The sequence below is a fragment of the Leopardus geoffroyi genome, chromosome E2, assembly GCF_018350155.1.
Source record: "Leopardus geoffroyi isolate Oge1 chromosome E2, O.geoffroyi_Oge1_pat1.0, whole genome shotgun sequence".
Lineage (NCBI taxonomy): Eukaryota > Metazoa > Chordata > Mammalia > Carnivora > Felidae > Leopardus > Leopardus geoffroyi.
Window position 1 is genome coordinate 16465104 of NC_059335.1, and position 21198 is coordinate 16486301.

Below are 21198 nucleotides of genomic sequence, written 5' to 3' on the forward strand. Positions count from 1 at the left end.
TCTATTTTTAATTTTTTGAGAACACTACATACTGTTTTCCTTAATGCCTGTACCAATTCACATATTGACCAAAAGCGTACAAGGGTTTCCATTTCTCCATGTCCTCACCAACAGATATCTTTTGCCTTTTTGATAACAGCCATCCTAACAGGTGTGAGGTGATAACTCGTTGACATTTTCGTGGTTTTGATTTTCATTTCCCTTATAATTAATGATGTTGAGCACTTTTCATGTACTTGCTGGCCATTTGTGTATCTTCTTTGGGAAAATGTTTATTTGGGTCCTTTGCCCATTTTTGTTATTGTGCTTTTTTTTTGCCATTAAGTTACATTAGTTCCTTATATATTTTGGACATTAATCCCTTACCAGATATGTAGAATCATATTTTATGTATCTGGTAAGGGGTTAATATTTTCTCCCATTTCATAGATTGCCTTTAATTTTGTTGATTGATTCCTTTGCTGTGCAGAAGCTTTTTAGTTTGTTGTAGTTCCATTTGTTTATTTTTGCTTTATGTTGCCTGTGCTTTGGTGTCAAATACAAAAATCATTGCCAAGACCAATTTTAGTGAGCTTATTCCCTATGTTTTCTTATAGGAGTTTAATGATTCCAGGTCCAAATGAAAGTCTAATACATTCTGCATTAATTTTGGAGTATGGTATAAGATAAAGATCTAATTTTAATCTTTTGTATATGGGTAACCAGTTTCCCCAATACCATTTTTTAAAGAGATTATCCATTCCTCATTGCATTCTTGGTGACTTAGTAAAAAACTAGTTGACTGTATATGCAGAAATAAATCCATCATCATTCTTAACATTTACAGAGAACCTTTCTGTATGCACTGTGATTTATTAATTCCCTGTTCTTTCCAACATTTTTAAATGTCTAGATTTTTCATAGGCCAATTACTATCCCTTCAGAACTTTTTCTCAGATGTTAAAAGGAGATAATACCTTTTTCACAGAATTGTTGTATGAATTATCATCACACATATTAATGCCTAGCAATGCTTAATGTTAGCTGTTACTATTCTATAAAATGTATGGGGGCAGTGGAAAGGGAACTGGAGAAGGGAAATGGTGTGAAGTCATCATAGTAGAAACAGGAGATTGAAATTCACTTAAGACAGGTATGTAGCATACAGGAACAAAGATATGTAGTAACTCTGGATTAAAAGATGTATGCCTAAATTAACTTGGTCACTATGTTTATAATCACTGTCCAGCATAATTTTTATTTCTAGTGACTTAGATTTTTTCACTATACTTTTCTTATTTATAAGTCAAATGTAAACATAAGCAATTAAAATATCAAATAACTTATTTACCACTGTCAGAACTTAAAAGAAGCCCCAGACCTATATGCCTGCATGATTGGGAATATTAACAGGGGATAGGATGACAGAATGAAGCAGACCACTGATCTACCACACTCCAGGGAATGAAAATTAGTAAAAGCAGTTAAAAAATAAAGTGACTGCTCTCATTTCATGTCTATTACCTCATTAATAGCCGTTAGATGGAAATATATAGATGCACAGCACTATAGCTCAGTCCCTTATAGTAGCTTAGGAAAGAAGTACTGTACTTAAATAGTTTTGTCATAGGTCCCTAGGATCTGGAATGTCACTGTGCTTCTTATACTCTATGCTCATAAACAGCTCTGAGGTGGGCTATGTTCACCAGGCAGCCAGGTATTGAACAGGAAGGAATATACTCCTAAGTTTTTAGACTGACAAGTAGATACAAAAGAGAGAATCCAAATTTAAACTTCCCAGTTCCTAAGGCAATTCTCCATATATCTCTAGCCCTACTGAATTACAAAAAAAAAAATACTGCATTACTAATTGTCAGAGAATACTTAAAATAACTCTAAGCTCTTGCCATTTTTTATTTGGAGTCTTTTCAATTTCTTTAAAAAAATTTTTTTTTAACATTTATTTATTTTTGAGACAGAGACAGAGCATGAACGGGGGAGGGGCAGAGAGAGAGGGAGACACAGAATCGGAAGCAGGCTCCAGGCTCTGGGCCATCAGCCCAGAGCCTGACGCGGGGCTCGAACTCACGGACCGCAAGATGGTGACCTGAGCTGAAGTCGGATGCTCAACCGACTGAGCCACCCAGGCGCCCCAGGAGTCTTTTCAATTTCTGATAGGTTCCTTCTCAGCTATATTGAAGTAACTAGATCAGCACTGCCCAATAAAAATATATTATGAGCAATAGAACAATATATGTAATGTCAAATTTTCTAGTTGCCACATCAAAAACATAAAAGTAAAAGAAATAGGTGAACTTAATAGTAAGGTATTTTACAAACTATATCTAAAATATTATTTCAACATGTAATAAAAAAATAGTGTGACATTTTACATTCTTTAATTCAGACTGACCACCTTTCAAGTGCTCAATAACCATGTGACCAGTGTAACCATATTGGATAGCTAGAACTAGACCTTTATCAGAAGGAACAGGCAGGTAGAGAAAAACTGCTAAATATATAAAAACACTCCAGGAATCTAACAGAAGGACACCAAATAGAAAAAAATGATACTCAATGAAACAGAATTGAAAGAAAAAAAGGGAGAGAATTTTTCTAAAGCTCTAATTGTATTCTCAGTGTACTAAAAAGAGAGTGTTCTGAAATTTTTTTTTTAAATCAAAGATGATTCAAAGAAGGAAAAAGAAAGAAAATGATTATCAGAATAGATATTGTAGCTATTTTAAATGACTTTCTGAAAAACTAAAAATCAAATGGCAGGAGTACTAATAACCTCATTTGAAGAAGTAAAATATCAGATACTCTGCAGAAGGGAAAGAGGGACACAAACTCACCGACAATGGTGCAGGATCCTTGTGTTTCCCTCTCTCTTTCACTGTTTCTCTGGATTCCTTAATATTTATTGTGTGAGAAACCACTAAAAGAACTGAAACCAGGAACGGGTAAAAGATACTCTCTCTTAAAGGTGACAGTCTAAATAAAGCCTCTTTGACGAGTAACTTGGCAGGATCTTCAAAAATATAAAATGCAAATACCCCAATTCATGCCCATGTATGTATCTACCTTGTACATTACAAATAAACATAAGAAAAATTCACCCTGAGTAGTGAAAATGAAATATAAGTTGGTATAAAAGGCATGGAAAGAAAGATGGATAGGAAACAAAATATGATTAAAATACTATTTTTTAAAAATAAAATTTTTTCATTAATACTTCACTTCTCAAAGAAGAAGCCTTCAATCATTCCTACCTTCACTCTTAACTTCTGGTCTTGTCACTTTACTTTGAAATATTTGTCACCAAGGACCATTTATTTTGTAATTCCAAAGGTCTAGGCTTTCCCTTTTTCTGAGTTTGGTACTTTTCTAACTCCCTTTCATATACTATTCTCTTCTTTCTTCTTAATAGCTAAAATCATATTGTCTTAGTTCTTCTATTTTATTTAGACACCCATAAGTCTTTTCTCTCAGTATTCATTCTTCATAACTGACCTTATTACCTCCCAAAATGTCAAGCATGTGGTTGATGCCACAATCATATTTGTAATCCTGAGGATGTTTTGATATTCAGTCTCAATTATCCACTTCAATTTTGCACCTAAATCTCAAAATCTCAAACCTTAAGTTTCCCAAGCCAATTACATTGTGTGTGTGTGTGTGTGTGTGTGTGTGTGTGTGTGTGTGTGTAGGTATTTACCAAACCAACACTTCTGATGTCCCTTTATATGTATGTAAATGTCAGTTTCCCTTCCAATCAAGCTTAAAGCTAAAATTTCAAATGTTTTCTAGGCTGTCATCTATAGTATCCTTTATTGTTGGAACCTTATGTGAATAATATTACATGGACATATTATTATTCTCCATTATTTTATGCATTATTTGAAATTTCTGATCAAGTTTAATGTTCTCCATAAAGATCAAGCACATCTTTGCTACATTTTAAATTGTGGGTTTTTTTAAGTTTATTTATTTTGAGAGAGAGAGCACGAGTGGGTCAGGGGCAGAGAGAGAAGGAGAGAGAATCCACGCTCTCAGGTGGATTGAACCAATGAACTGTGAGATCATGACCTGAGCCAAAATCAAGAGTCAAAGGCTCAACCAACTGAGTCACCCAGGCAGGCGTCCTTGTAAATTGTGTTTTTTAAAGTTTTTATGCTGATACATAAAAATACAATGGATTTTTGTTTAGTATTATATTCTGCACCTCTCTTAGTTCTACTATTTTTTCTATTGATTTAGATTCTCTTGGGCTTTCTATATCTTCTCTGAATAATGACAACTTCTCTTTTAGTAATCTTTCTATTTTGTCTTCTGGCCTTCCCTTCCCTTCTTCCTCTCTTCCCTTCTTCCTTTTATATTTTATTTGCTTTGCTAGAACCTCAGTATAATGGTGAATAGAAGTAGTATTGCTAGATATCCTTGTCTTATTTTGAATTTTTAAGGAAAAATAATTCTAATATGTTACACTTTAAGTATGATGTTTACTGTAGGTTTTTAAAGATAGATATCCTTTATCAGATTAAGAAATTTACACTCTTTCTGGTTTAATTAAAATAAACAAGAATAGTTTTGAACTCCAACGAATATTTTTTTCTGAGATTCTTAATATGGTTTTTATTCTTTAAGCAATTAATATGGTTAAGTCTGTTAACAGATTTTTCTAATGTTAAGCTAGCCTTGCATTCCTAGGACAGACCACCTTGGTTGTAATGTGTGTATATATGTGTATAAAAGCCATATTTAGGGGCGCCTGGTGGCCTAGTAGGTTAAGCATCTGATTTCAGCTCAGGTCATGATCTCATGGTTTGTGAGTTCGAGCCCCACATCGGGCTCTGTGTTGACAGCCTGGAGCCTGCTTCAGATTCTGAGTCTCCCTCTTTCTCTCTCCCTTCCTTGCTCTGTCTCTGTCTCTGTCAAAAATAAGTAAACATAAAAAAATTTTTTTAAGCCATACTTATTTTCTAATATTTGGCTATTATTTTTGAGTTTATAATCATATGACTGATATTTAATTTTCCTTTACTTTTCTCCCCATTTTTGCCTTTATGGTATTATTGGTTTTATACAGTGAATTAGCTGATGGACATTTACTCCTATTCTTTGGAAAATTTGGAACATAAATGTAATTATTTGTTTTTTGAAAGCTTGGGGAAACTCAACAGTAAAACTGTTTGGCCTGATGTTTCTTTTTGGAGGTGTTAAAGTAGTTTTTCAAATTCTTTATTATCTATTTAAATGTTCTATTTTTTGTAGCTTTGGGACGTTATTTTTCTGAGAAATTTTTCATAACAACTATATTTTCCAACTTATTAGCGTGGAGTTTTTCATATATTCTCTTATATTGTGTATCTCTACAGCATCTCTTGTTGTGTCCCTACTTTTACTCCTAAAAATATTTGTAGCTTTGTTCTAGTTTTTAAAATCAACCCTGTCAACAGATCTTACATAGTTGACCCTTAAACAACACAGGAGTTAGGAATGCCAACCCCTCTGTGTAGAAAGAAATCTATGTATAACTTTTGACTCTCCAAAAACTTAATTATTAATAGCCTACTACTAACCACAAGACTTACTCATAACATAATCAACTAACATTATTTTTTTGTAATATTAAAAAAAATTTTAATGTTTATTTTTTGAGAGAGAGCACAAGCAGGGGACGGGCAGAGAAAGAGGGAGACACAGAATCTGAAGCAGGCTCCAGGCTCTGAGCTGTCAGCACAGAGCCCCATGCAGGGCTGGAGCTGGAGATGATGACCTGAGCTGAAGTCGGACGCTCAACCAACTGAGCCACCCAGGCGCCCTTCAACTAACATATTTTTTATGTTATATGTATTACATAGCATATTCTTACAATAAAGTAAGCTAAAGAAAATTTATTTATTTCTGAGAGAGAGAGTGAGTGCATGCACGTGAGTGGGGGAGGGACAGAGAGACAGGGAGAAAGAGAATCCCAAATACGCATCATGCTGACAGTGTAGGGCTCAAACTCATCAACCGTGAGATGATGACCTGAGCTGACATCTCGAGTTGGATGCTCTACTGACTGAGCCACCCACGTGCCCCAAGAAAAGAAGAAAATCATAAGTAAGAGAAAATATTTTAACAGTACTTTACCCTCATTATTGAAAAGATCTGTGTATAAGTGGACCCATACAGTTCAAACCCATTTTGTACAAGGGTCACTATGCTCCAATAGTCTCTTAATTAAAAAGCTTTTGTCTGTATCGGTCCATTCTTGTAGCTATACTTTCTAGTTCATTAATTTTTAAACTTACTTTTATTTTCTTTCTTCTATTTTTAGTTTTCTTTAACTCTTTGGGAAGAGACACTTCTGTCAATTCTGAGTGGGCTGCTATCTATATCTAAGTGTGTTTGTGAACAGATACATACACTGAGGTCAGCAGGCCAGGATACACTTGCTGTGCTTTCCAAATTAATCCTTCCCTTGATTTTGGATTTAGCCACCTCCTACTTCAGCTTCCACTCATTCTGGTTATGGGATACTCTTCAGGGCCTGCCTTTTGTGGTGTTAATATAGTATGATGGAAGATAGTCTGAGCTGCCATTTACCTCTTTAATTTTATACACATTTTTAAAGTTTATTTATTTATTTTGAGAGAGACAGAGACTGCATGAGTGGGGGAGGGACAGAGAGAGTGAGAGAGAGAGAATCCCAAGCAGGCTCTGCACTGCCAGCACAGAGCCCAATGCAAGGCTTTAACCCATGAAATCATGAGATCATGACCTGAGCCAAAGCCAAGAGTCGGATGCTTAACCAACTGAGCTACCCAGGCACCCCTTTCTTTAATATCATTTTATATTCAATCTCTCAAAGATTTCTCAGTTTTGTGAGTGGTGATACTTTGTCTTCTTGTTTTTGAGCATGACTATATTTCTAACACACTGGCCTTTACTTTCTCAAAAAAAAAGTTTTATTTTCTGACCAGTTATTATTCCCACTGTTTTTCTAACTAGTTATTATTCCACTATTTATTATGCATATTTCTTTCCTTCAGAGCACTTCCAAAGTTGTATTTTAAATATATTTATTTGTTTATGAGGAACCTGGTCTGAAATTGAAGCTTTCTCCCTCCCTCTCTCTTTCTTTCTCTTACATGGAAAAAGAACTTTGTGTATTCATTAGGCCCATAGTCTTCTCACTCCACGGTGATTTTTATATATTGAATATGGGTAAATCACGTTTAAAAAGCTCCAGTAAATGACTATCAATATCTGTCTCCTGATCTGAGTAGATTCTCATGAAGAACCCATACACTGAAAATCATCCATACTCTAACACAAATACATAGGAGGTATTAATGCTGATTAACCTGTGCAGCAAGGGAAGTGATGTGCCATTACCAGTCTGATTCCTGAATTTCAACACGTTAGTGCTGTGGAGAAGAGAAAAGCAAATGCATATTCTCATTTAGTGTTTATAATAATGCTGTGAGAAAGGGATTTCATTCACATCCCTATTATACAAAGAAAAATCTGAGGCTCAAAGCTGTTCCTAAAACTTTAATACCAATTTTCAAAATGAAATACTAGAAGTCTGATGGAAAATACAAGAACAAAATTATTTTATTGCTACCATTATCTTTTGTGAATGTGATGGGATCATATCAAGGATATGAGAGGATATTGGAATAAGGAGAAAGGATTATATAATTCTTTGAGCTGTGTTTTTATAGATAGATAATTAGTAAACTGCTGTAAGACTTTTTAAAAATGTTTTTATTTATTTTTGAGAAAGAGAGAGAGACAGAGCATGAGTAGGGGAGGGTCAGAGAGAGAAAGGGAGACATAAAACCTGAAGTAGGCTCCAGGCTCTGAGTTGTCAGCACAGAGCATGGCACAGAGCTCGAACTCATGAACTGCGAGATCATGACCCGAGCCGAAGAGAGACTTAACTGACTGAGCCACCCAGGCGCCTGCTGAATTGTACTTTTTAAAGGGTGAATTTTATTGTGTGTGGATTATATCTTAATAAAAGTAGGTTAGAAGAAAACAATGTGCCTCATTTAAAAGTCTTACATTGGGGCGCCTAGGTGGCTCAGTTGTTAAGGGTCCATCTTTGGGACCAGGTCATGATCTCAGGGTTCATGAGTTCAAGCTCTGCTTGGGGCTCTCTGCTTCAGCATGGAGCCCACTTTGGATCCTCTATCTCCCTCTCTCTGCCCCTACCCCATGCTCTCTCTCTCTCTCAAAAATATACACTAAAAAAAAAAAAAAATACAATCCAGCATTTTAAACACACACACACATGCACACACACATACACAGTATGGCAGCCAGGCTCTGGCAACCACTAATCTACTTTCTGAGTCTATGAATTTGCCTATTCTGGATATAAATGGAATCACAGAATATGTCGTCTTTTATGATTGGCTTCTTTCCACTAGCATAACATATTCAAAATCCATCCATGTTGTAGCATGTAACATGCAGCATTTAAATTCATTTTCCTTTTTATATCAAAATACTTTATGCTTTAGAGAAGTTTTAGGTTCAGAGCAAAATTGATTGAAAGGTACAAAGATATCCCATATATCCCCTGTCCCCATACACATGAACCTGCCCCATTATCAACATCCCCCACTAGAGTGGTACATTTGTTATAGTTTATGAATCTTCATTGACATATCATTATCATCCCAAGTACATAATTTACATTAGGGTTCATTTTTGGTATTGTTTATTCTATGTGTTTGAATAAATTTATGATGACATGTTTTTACCATTACATTATACAGAGTAGTTTCACTGCCCTAAAACTTCCCTGTGTTCCTTTTATTATCCATCCCTGCCCAACTGACCACTGGCAACCACAGATCTTTTTACTGTCTCCAAAGTTTTGCCTTTTCCAAAATATTATATAGTTGGAATAATATAGTGTGTTGTTTTTTTTTCAGACTGATTTCTTTCACTTAGTAACATGCATTTAAATTTCCTCCATGTCTTTTCAAGGCTTGATATGTCATTTCTGTTTAGCATTGAATAATATTCCATTGTTGGATGTATGACAGTTTATTTATTCATTTTGCTGCTGAAGGACATCTTGATCACTTCCAAGTCTTGGTAATAATGAATAAAGCTCATATAAACACTGTAAGCAGGTTTTTGGGTGTACATAAGTTTTCAACTCCTTTGAGTAAACACTACCATATGATGATTGCTGCATCATATGGTAAAAGCTTCATACCTTTTTATTGCTAAAAAAAATATTCCATTGTATGGCTATGACACATTTTATCTATCCATTCATCAATGGATGGACATTTGAATAATTCCACATTTTGAATTACATGAATATTGCTGCTGTAAACATTTGTGTATGAGGCTCTGCATGGACATATGTTTTCATTTCTTTTGTATATATAACATAGAGTAGAACCGCTAGGTCATATGGTAATTCCATGTCTAATTTTTTGAGGAACTGCCAAGTGTTTTCCAAAGTGACCACATCATTCTCAACACCACTGTATAATGGTTCCAACTTCCCCATATCTTCACCAACACTTGTTATTGTACATCCTTTAGAGTATAACCATCCCAGTGGGTATGAAGTGCTACTTACGATTTTGATTTGCATTTCCTTAATGACTAATGATGGTGATCATCTTTTCATGTGATCTTTTAATCATTTTTCTTTATTGGCCAAAAAAGGGGGATGCCTGGATGGCTAGGTTGGTTGAGTGTCTGACTCTTTATTTCAGCTCAGCTATGATCCAAGGGTCATGGGATCCAGCCCCACATTGGACTCTGCACTGAGCATGGACCCAGCTTAAGATTCTCTCTCTCCCTCCCTCTCCTTCTCTCTCTCTCCCTCTGTGTGGGGCTCTCTGCTGTCAGCATGGAGCCCACTTTGGATCCTCTGTCTCTCTCTCTCTCTCTGCCCCCCCCAACTCCTCTCTCCTGATTGCACATGCTTTTTCTCTCAAATAAATAAACAAAAATAAATAAACAAATCACATGTTTATTGGCCATTTGTATATCTTTGAAGAAATGTCTATTCAAATCTTTTTTCCAATTTTTAAATTGATGTCTCAGTTCAGGCTGATATAACAGAATACCATAGATTGGGTGACTTAAATACATATTTACACAGTTATGGATATTAGAAGTCCAAGACCAAGGCCCTAGTTTGTAGATGGCCATCTTCTTGTTGTATTCTCACATGGTCAAGAAAGAAATCATCTCCATGTTTCTTTTTATAAAAGCACTATTACATTCATGAGAGCTCTATCTTCATGATCTAGCTACCTCACAAGTGCTGTACCTCCCAATACCATCACATTGGAGGTTAGGATTTCAACATATGAATTTGGGGAGAACACAAATATTCAGTCTATAATGATTGGGTTCTCATTTTGTTGAGCTTCATATATTCATTCTTTATATATTCTGAACATACCTTCTGCTATGGTTTGAAGTTTGTGTTGCCCCCCCCTCATCCCAGCCCACCCAAATTCATACATCAAATCCTAAAGCCCAATGTGATGGTAATTGGATGATGGGAGGCTTTAGGAAATGCTTAGGTCATGAGGGCGATCTTTCATAAATGAAATTAATGCCCTTATAAAAGAGGCCCCAGAGTGACCCCTTGCCTCTAACTATGAACCAGAAAGCAGGTCCTACTAGACATGCAATCTGGTGACATCTTGATCTTAGACCTCCTAACATACAGAACTACAATAAATTACTGTTGTTTATAAGCCACCCAGCTATGGTAATTATTTTTTATTTTTATTTTTTAATTTTAAGTAGACTCCACACCCCGCATGGAGCCCAACAGGGGGCTTGAACTCATGACCCTGAGATCAAGACATTGAGCTGAGATTAAGAGTTGGATGTTTAACCAACTGAGACACCTAGGTGCCTCTACTACAGTAATTTTTATAGTAGCCAGAAGGACTAAGACAAGTCCCTTATCAGATATGTTATTTGCAGACATTTTCTCCCATTTTGTAGGTTGTCTCTTGTAAACAAAAAATTTCAAAAATTTCTAATGTATCTATTTTATCTTTTGTTGCTTATGCTTTTGGTATCAGATCTAAGAAAACAATACTCAAAGGTCACAAAGATTTACACTTATATTTTGTTCTAAGAGATTTAGTTTTTGTTCTGACATATTTCTGTAGAAATTGATATGATCATATAGTTTTTCTCTTCATTCTATTAATGTAGCACATTACATTGATTTTCATAGGTTGAATGAACCACCCTCAAAGGACTGGGATAGATTCCATTTGATCATAGTATGTAGTTCTTTTACTAGGCTGCTGAGTTCACTAGCATATTATTATTGCTAGTGTTATGTTGAGGATCTTTGCATCTATATTCATCTATATTCACAAAGGATACTGGCCTATAGTTATTTCCTTACAGTAGTTTTTTTGTTTGTTTTTGTTTTGTTTTTTGTTTTTTTATTTATTTTTTGGCTTTAGTAGCAAGGTAATGTTGACCTCACAGAATGAGTTTGGAAGTGATCCCTCTAATACAAGTTTTGGGAAGAGTTTGAGGAGTATTGGTGTTAATTCTTTAAAATTTTGTAAGAATTCACCATGAAGCCATTTGAACCTGGGCTTTCCTTTGTTAGGAGGTTTTTTTTTTTTTTTTCAATGTTTATTTATTTTTGGGACAGAGAGAGACAGAGCATGAACGGGGGAGGGGCAGAGAGAGAGAGGGAGACACAGAATCGGAAACAGGCTCCAGGCTCTGAGCCATCAGCCCAGAGCCCGACGCGGGGCTCGAACTCCCGGACCGCGAGATCGTGACCCGGCTGAAATCGGACGCTTAACCGACTGCGCCACCCAGGCGCCCCAGGAGGCTTTTGTTTACTGATTTAATTTCCTTTTTTGGTTATAGGTCTGTTCAAATTTCCTATTTCTTCTTGGGTTGTTTATGTAGTTTGTGTATTTTTTAAGAGTATATTTCTAGGAGTTTGCCCATTTCATCAATGTTATCAGATTGTTTAGCCTACAATTGTTTATAATATTATAATCCTTTTTATTTCTATAAAATTGGTAATGTCCTACTTTCATTTCTGATTTTAGTAATTTGAGTCTTCTCTCTCTTGTCTGTTTTCATAGTCAACCTAGCCAAAAGTTTGTCAATTTTGCTGTTATTATCAAGGAACTGACTTCTGGGTTTGCTGATCTTTATTTTATATTGTTTTGTTTATCTGTGCTCTAATCTTTATTATTTCTATTCTTCTTACAGCTTTGGGTTTAGATTATTCTTTATTCTAATATCATATGGAGTAAAGTTAGGTTATTGTTTTGAGATCTTTCCTTTTTTTAATGTAAATATTTACAGCTATAAATTTCTCTTAGCCTGATTTGGATGCATTCTGTAAGTTTTGGTGCATTGTGTTTTTCAGTTTGTCTGAAGATATTTTGTGATTTCCTTTGTGATTTATTCTTTGATGCATTGATTAAAAGTCTGTTTAATTTCCACATATCTGTGGATTTTCCACTTCTCCTGCTATTGATTTCTAGTTTCATTCCACTGGGTCCACTATATCCTATAAGTTTTGGTATGTTGTGTTTTCATTTTCATTCATCTCAAGCTATTTTATAATTTTAATTTTTGGAATTCTTATATAATCCAGTGTTCTTTAAAGAGTGTGTTGTTTAAAAAAAAAAAAGACTCTTAAATACAGAGAAGGAACTTGTGGTTGCTACAGTAGAGGTTGGTGTGGGGATGGGGGTGGACAAAATAAAGGGAATTAAAAGGTATAAACTTCCAGTAATAAAATAAATAAGTCACAGAGATGAAAAGTATAACATAAGGAATACAGCCAATACTATTATAATAATGTTGTATGGTTACTACACTTACCATGGTGGGCACTGAGAAATGTATCTAGAATTGCTGAATCCATGTTGTACACCTGAAACTAACAAAACTAACTGCATATTAATTACACTTCAAAAGAAGTGTGTTGTTTAATTTCCACATATTTGTGGACTTTCTCTCTGTCCTACTGTTATTTCTAGTTTCTTTCCATTGTGACTGGTAAAGATATATGGCATATTTTCATTCTCTCAAAATGTATTAAGACTTGCTTTGTGGTTTATGATCTATCCTGGAGGATGTTCCATGGGCACTTAAGAAAAAAATCAGTGTTCTGCTGTCAGGGGTGGAGTATTCTGTATGTCTGTTGACTCAGTGTTGTTCAAGTCCTCTATTTCCTTATTGATCTTCTATTTCATTGTTTTATTCATTATTTTGTTTTGTTTTCAAGTTTTCATTTACATTCCAGTTAGTTAACATACACTGTAATATTAGCTTCGGGTATAGAATTTAGGGACTCATTGTTTTATTCATTATTGAAAGTGGAGTATTCAAGGCTGTAGGTATGATTGTATAACTATTTCTAATGTTCAATGTTGTCACTTTTTGCTTCATAATATTTGGCAGCTCTGTTGTTAGATGCATATTATAGACTGTGTGCCCCCCAAATTCATATGTTGAAGCCCTAACCCCTAATGTGATGGTATTGGGAGATGCAGCCTTTGGAAGATAATTTGGGTTAGAAAAAGGCATGAGGGACAAACCTTGATGATGGGATTAGTGGTCTGATTGTAAGAGACACCAGAGAACTTATTCACTATTTCTCTGCACTTGGACAAAGAAGTGGTCATGTGAGCACACAGCAAGATCGCAGCCATCTGCAATCCAATAAAAGAGCTCTCATTACAAAAAAGAGCTCTCACCAGAAATTGACCATGTTGGGACCCTGATCTCCAAATTCCAGCCTCTAGAACGTTAAGAAAAATAAATTTCTCTTGCTTAAGATAGTCAGTCTATGGTATTGTTTTACAGAAACCCAATCTAAGACAGTGTATATGATTATAATTGTTTTATTAATAATTATTATATTTACTTAGATTGAAGTTCTTTTTTTGACTATGGGAAGTGGCTTTATTTATTTATTTATTTATTTTTTTTCATTTAAATTTTAGCCAATATACAGTGCATTATTGGTTTCAGGAGTAGAATTCAGTGATTCATCACTTACATACAATACCGAGTACTCATCACAAGTGCCCTCCTTAATTCCCATCACCCATCTAGCCCATCTCCCACCCATCTCCTTCTATCAATGCTCAGTTTGTTCTCTATTGTTAAGACTTTCTTGCGGTTTGTTTCTTTCTTTTCTCTTCTCCCACATTTCCTTATGTTCATCTACTTTGTTTCTCAAGTTTGGATTGAAAAAAAAATTTTTTTTTTGAGAGAGAGAGAGAGAGAGAGAGAGAGAGAGAGAGAGAGAGAGAAGCAAGGCTCACCCAATGTGGGGCTTGAGTGCACCCAAAGGGGGGCTCATGCTCACCTGAAGTGGAGCTTGTGCTCACCCAGTGCGGGGCACAAGCTCACCCAAAGCGAGGCTTGAGCTTCCCTGAAGCAGGGGTTGAGTTCACCCAATATGGGACTCAAACTCACAAACCATGAGATCATGACCTGAGTCAAAGTCAGATGCTTAATGAGTGAGCCACCGAGGCACCCCTAGATTGAAGTTTTAATCAATATCTCTGCCTGACCTCAGAGATAATGTAACAGAAACTTTGGTGACAACATGCAACATGGGAAATACACTTTGCAAAATAAATAAATAATAAACTTTCACTAAATAAATGGATGGCTTCAGTCTGCAACATACAAAAATCAGCAATCCCCAAGGAGGGAAAAATCTGACTTCCAGAGTTACATTATACTACTCAAAATGTCTAGATCTCAGTAACAAATTACAAAGCACTAAAAAAGGAAGGCATGTTCCATTCATATATAAAAAGAATAATTTTATAAAAAATGTTTTATTTATTTTTGAGAGAGAGAGAGAGAGAGAGCATGGAAGGGGCAGAGAGAGGTGAGGACAGAGGATCTGAAGTGGGCTCTGTGCTGACAGGAACAAGCCTGATGTGGGGCTCAAACTCAGGAACCAAGAGATCATTACCTGAGCCGAAGGTGGACGCTCAACTAAGCCACCCAGCGCCCCAATAAAAAAGAATTTCATAGAAACTATCACTGAGGAAACCCAGACATTGAAATTACTAGTCAAATACATTAAAGCAGCCATCCAAAATATGCTAAATGAGCTAAGTAGAACACTGGAGAAAAGACTAAAGGAAATCAAGATAATAATATATGAACAAAAATGAAAGTTTTTAAAAAATGTTTATATTTATTTTTGAGAGAAAGTGTACATGCAAGTGGGGGAGGGGCAGAGAGAGAGGGAGAGAGAGAATCTGAAGTAGGCTCTGTGCTGATAGCACACAGCCTGACATGGAGCTAGATCTCACAAACTGACCTGAGCCAAAATCAAGTCAGATGCTTAACGACTGAGTCACTCAGGTGCCTCCAAAAATGAATGTTGATCAAAAAATAGAAATTCTAAAAAGGAACGAAAAAGAAATTGAGGCTGAACAGTATGATAGCTGAAATGAAAAACTTATTAGAGGAGTGTAATGGCAGGTATGAGGAGGCAGAAAACTTCATGAACTAAAAGGCAAGGCAATTGAAATGATCTAGCCTGAAGAGTAGAAGCAAAAAGAATGGAAAAAAAAGAGGGCCTGAGAGGGCTATATGACACCATCAATCATATCATTATATGCATAACAGGAGCCCAGAAGGAGGAAGAAGCAGAAAAAATATTTGAAGAAATGACTGCCAAAACCTTCCCAAACTTAAAGACATGAAATATATACTTTCAAGACCCTCAATCAACTGCAAGCATGATAAACTCAAAGAGATCAACATTGAGACATGTTACACAATTAAATCATTGAAGAGCAAATACAAGGAATCTTGAAAGCAGTAGGAGGTAATCAATTTGCTACATACAAAGGTACTTCAATAAAATTAACAGCCGACTACTCATCAGAAACGACGGAAGACAGAAAAAAATTAGATTACATATTTAATGTTCTGAAAAAAATCCTGACAGCTATTCTGTATCTAGCCAAACTCACCTTCAAAAATGAAAGAGAACTTATGATATTCCAGGTAAATAAAAGCTGGGAAAGTTACTAGCACACCTCTGTTTTAACTTTGCTAAATTAGTATTTGTAAAGTAGAGCACCGCAGTGTTGGATGGTGAGTGGGAGTTCAACAAAAGGTCAAAAAAGAATTGAAATAGAGTTTATTACTCACAGGTCCAGGAAGAGTTACACAGCACGTGTCCAGGGGCCACGCAGGGAGGTCCAGGCAGAATGCAGACAGTGCAGCAGGACCTAGGGCACATGCTTTTATTAGGGGCTGCAGGTGGTGTGTTTTAGGGTCCTAATGCTAAGGGAAGATTGGTTAATTCAAATTGAAAGGGTGAGGCTTGCATAAAATTCATGGGGTCTTATAGAAGGGTAACCCAAGGGAAGGCTGTGGGGAGCAGGGGAAATTGTTTATTACAAGGACCATTAGGGAAGTCCTATCAAGAACTTATTTGTGAAGCTATAGGCTGTATTCTGTGGTATGTACCAATAGAGGGACTAGTGTTTTAAGCCCTGGTTTCATTGATCTTTTCTATTTTTGTTTGTTTCTATTTACTTCTGCTCTATTATATCCTTCCTTCTGCTGGTTTGGGTTTTGTTTTTCTTTTTCTAGCTCCTTTAGGTGGAAGGTTAGGCTGTTTTGAGATTTTTCTTGCTTCTTGAAGTAGGCCTGTATTGCTATAACCTTCTGCCTTAGAACAGCTTTTGCTGCATCTCAAAGATTTGTGGCTGTTGTATTTTCATTTTCATTTGTCTCCATATATTTTTTTTTTATTTCCTCTTTGATTTCTTGGTTGACCCATTCATTGTTTAGTATCGTGTTATTTAACCTCCATATATTTGTGGCCTTTTATTTTTTCTTGTGGTTGATATCTAATACCATAGTGTTGTAGCCAGAAAAGATGCATGGTAATGACTTCAATGTTTTTTAATTTGTTGAGACTTGTTTTGTAGCCTAATATGTGATGTATTCTGGAGAATATTCCTAGTGCACTTGGAAAGAATGTGTATTCTATTATTTTAGGATGGAATGTTCTAAATATATCTGTAGCTCCATCTGGTCCAATGTGTCTTTCAAAGCCATTGTTTCCTTGTTGATTTTCTGTTTGGATGATCTATCCATTGATATAAGAGGTATATTAAGGTCCCCTACTATTATTGTTGTAACTCATTTGTGTTTCAAAGATTTGCCTCCTGCTTGCTCAACAAGTATAGATAGCTCTAGCCCTGGCACCCCCACCAAGATTCACCATTCAGTGGGGCTGAAACCACACCTTCTATGATGAAATCTGAACCCCAGACTTAGAGATGGGGCCCACTTTCAAAATTTATCCTTTCTTGGATACTCTCCTTCAGTCTTTGGGTACTCTTCAGAGTTCTCTTACCATAACTCTTTTACCACAGCTTCGTATTTCTTTATACTCCATCTTGGTCCAGAACTGGAAGTAAAATATATCCTTTAATAGCCACATTAAATATTTATACTAACTGTAAATAATAGTATACTGGGAGTTATTTCTATACTTCTATGGAAATTGTTGAGCCTATGAGAGGGAAGTTATGTATCACTTCTGATGTTTCACTTAGTCACAGAGCCATGACTGGCAAGGGAGAATGGGAGATTTGGTACATATCAGGGCAGCTAAGCACTTGAAAGAAAGAAAGAAAGAAAGAAAGAAAGAAAGAAAGAAAGAAAGAAAGAAAGAAAGAAAGAAAGAAAGAAAGAAGGAAAGAGAAGGAGAGAGAGAGAGAGAGAGAGAAAGAAAAAGAGAGAAAGAAAAAGAGAAAGAAAGAAGAAAGAAAGAAAGAAAGAAAGAAAGAAAGAAAGAAAGAAAGAAAGAAAGAAAGAAAAAAAAAATTCTGGCAGTCTACCAAAATTATGGCATATCACTAAAAGAATATATAGCTATAACAATAATATGCCACCATAAAAACAAGGCAACTTCACATAGGAGAGGATCTCTGGGACAGAATATATTTCCCCAAAAGTCCCACCAAAATATAGCCTACCCCATATGCTCTACTTACAATATGACACTCTCCCATCAAGATGTAGCTGCCTAGGGCACCTGAGTGGCTCAGTCAGTTGAGCGTCCAACTTCGGCTCAGGTCATAATCTTGCAGCCCATGAGTTCAAGGTCTGCATTGAGTTCTGTGCTGACAGCTCAGAGTCTGGAGCCTGCTTCAGATTCTCTGTCTCCCTCTCTTCCTGCTCCTCTCCTGCCCATGTTCTGTCTCTTTCTCAAAAATAAATAAAGATTTAAAAAAAAAAAGATGGGGCATCTTTTGAAGTTGGTTGAGCGTCCAACTTCAGCTCAGGTCGTGATCTCGCAGCTCCTGAGTTCGAGCCCCGCGTCGGGCTCTGTGCTGACAGCTCAGAGCCTGGATCCTGTTTCAGAATCTGTCTCCCTCTCTCTCTGCCCCAACCCACTCGCATTCTATCTCTGTCTCTCTCAAAAATAAACATTCAAAAAAAAAAAAAAAAAAAAAAGATGTAGCTGCCTAAACAAGTAGAGAATGGCAGAAGCAAGATTATGTAACTTCCCAGGCTAGGTATGGAAGCATCTTTATGGCATACTGCATTTTCCAAACATGGTTACAATATATCCTATCCTGCAACCTCTTCTTAAAATGTGACACTTCTTTCATAGAGCTGTAATTGCCTCAGCTAATGGTGTATGACACAAGTGAGGTTATATGATTTGCAAGGCTAGATCATTAAAATTACATGCACTTCTACCTTGCTCTTTGGGACACACTCTTGGAACCCAAGATACCATGCTAAGCAGCCACAAAGAGATATCACATGTAGCTATTCTCGCTACCCACACTAAGGTCCAGCAAACAGCCAGAATCAACTGCCAGACATCTGAGCTTTTGAGTCTTCACATGATTCCGGCCTTCAGCCATCAAGTGACCCCCTACCTTTCACACCACCCCATCTGAAGCTGTTTAGATCAGAGATGAGCTATTGCTGCCAGGCCCTGTCCAAATTTTTATAGATGTGTGAGCTAAATAAATTAATTGTATCTTAAGCCAAGTTTTGGAGTGACTGTTATGCAGCAATACTGACTGGAATGATTGCCAAAACATGTAAGTGAAAAAAAACCCTGCCTTTTTTATTTACATATATTGGCAATCATTCCAGTCTCTATTGCTGCATAACAATCACTCCAAAACTTGGCTTAATATACATATTTTTAAAAAGCAAATGAAAAGAGAAACTATAGCTATATAGATATGTGTATATAGATACATATGTACATAGATCTATATATGTACATGGGCATACGAACATATACAGTTTTATATATATAGCCTTGGAAAAATTACATTAATGGGTCATTTCCTGATGGATTTGTTCCAACTTGGGAATTGTTTGGGGGATTGAGTTGTAGGCTGTTGCAGGCTAGGATTGGGTTTCATTAGTGGTAGTACATTTCCTTTAAAAACTATAGGGGCTTTCAAAATATTTGTTACTATTTAATTACAATGTCAAAGATTTTGTGTGAATAGTTTTAAGCCTAATTTCTTTTGCTTTCTGACTCCTTTGTGCTTTCATTTTTATGTCCCTTTAATGTTGCCAGGCAATCATATTTTACATTAAATGTCTCACTTTGGTGACTATTTCATATCTCTTTTCTTCTGAACGCCAAACTTCTCGTCCCCCATATTTTCAGCTAACCTTGTCTGTCACTCATGGAATCACTGAAGTAATCAGAACAATTCCCAAAACTTTTCCCACCTTACTTCCCAGCAGCCCATATTCTGCTGTACTATTGCCAGGAATAAGCTTTTCATATCTCCCAGAACAAATCTGTCCATCTGCTAAATCTTATATCCTCTCTCACTGACATAAGGTCATTGCTCCAGTAATTCTCACTTCTTTGTAATGAACTATTCCCCCCACCCGGATTATTCCAACCAGTATACACAATTGGTATTACTTCTCTTATTCTGGAAATAAACACACTCCTATTCTTACTGCCACACTAATTATTAACCTTTTTTTTTTTTTTTGCTTCATTTTTCAGCAGAACACTTCCAAGTAGTTGTCTCTATATTCATGGTCTCCAATTTCTATTTTTTAAAGAAGGTTTTTTAATTCAACCACTCCAAAAAACCCAAAAATACCTCTGCTCTACTCAAGATCAACAATAACATTGATATTGCTAAGTTCAATAGCCAATTCTCAAGTCTAGTATTATGTAAACTGCTAATGGTATCTGCAACCATTGATCATCCTTCCTTTGACTTTCATTTAGCTTCTTCAATGCCACACTATCTTGGTTTTCCTTCCATATCACTGTCCTTCTTAGCATCCTTTGCTAGCCTGTCCTTTTATCCGTGGATTCTTAATATTAGAAGGCACTGTGGATCAGTCTTTGTGTTCTTCTTTCCTCTATCTATACTCAGGTCCCTGATGATCTTATCCTGCCTCATGGTTTTATTATGTAAGTATAGGCAATACCCACCAAATTAATATAATCTCTAGAACAGTACAAGCTAAAACATCCAAGTACCTAATCATTTTGTCTAAAAGACATTTCAAACTCAACATGTTCAAAATTGAATTCCCAACCTTCCCCAACAAACCTGATGGAATTGCAGCTTTTCCCATCTCAAGTGATGGGAATACCATCTTTCCAGTTAAGACCAAAACCTGTGAGTCAAAGTCATTCCAGACCCACCCCCCACACACACCTGACATCTAAATCTTAAACAAAACTTGCTTGCTCACATTTGCCGTATATCTCAAGTCCAACCACTTCTCACCACTGTTACCACTGTAATGTGAGCCACCATCCTCTTTCATCTGAATTAAGACCATAACCTCTTATCCACTTGGATGTTATTGTTTTTAACAATTGCTGTTTTTATCTAACATTATTGTTAGATAATATCCTCTGCTCAAAATACTCCAGTGGCTAAACATTTCCCTCAGAATAAAATACAGAATTCTTACAATGATTTGCAAGGCCTTACAAGATATGGCCCTGTTATCTCTCCAACTACTCTGTTAATCATCCCCTTGCAGAGACCTCAACAATAGCTTCCTTGATGTTCCTCAAGTACCATTGTCCCATTGTAGGGCCTTTGGTCTACTTTCTTCCTGTCTGGAATGTTCTTGCCTTAGATAACCACTGACTTACTCCTTCACATTTTCAAATCTTGATTCAAATCTTTCCTTATCCATGGTCTA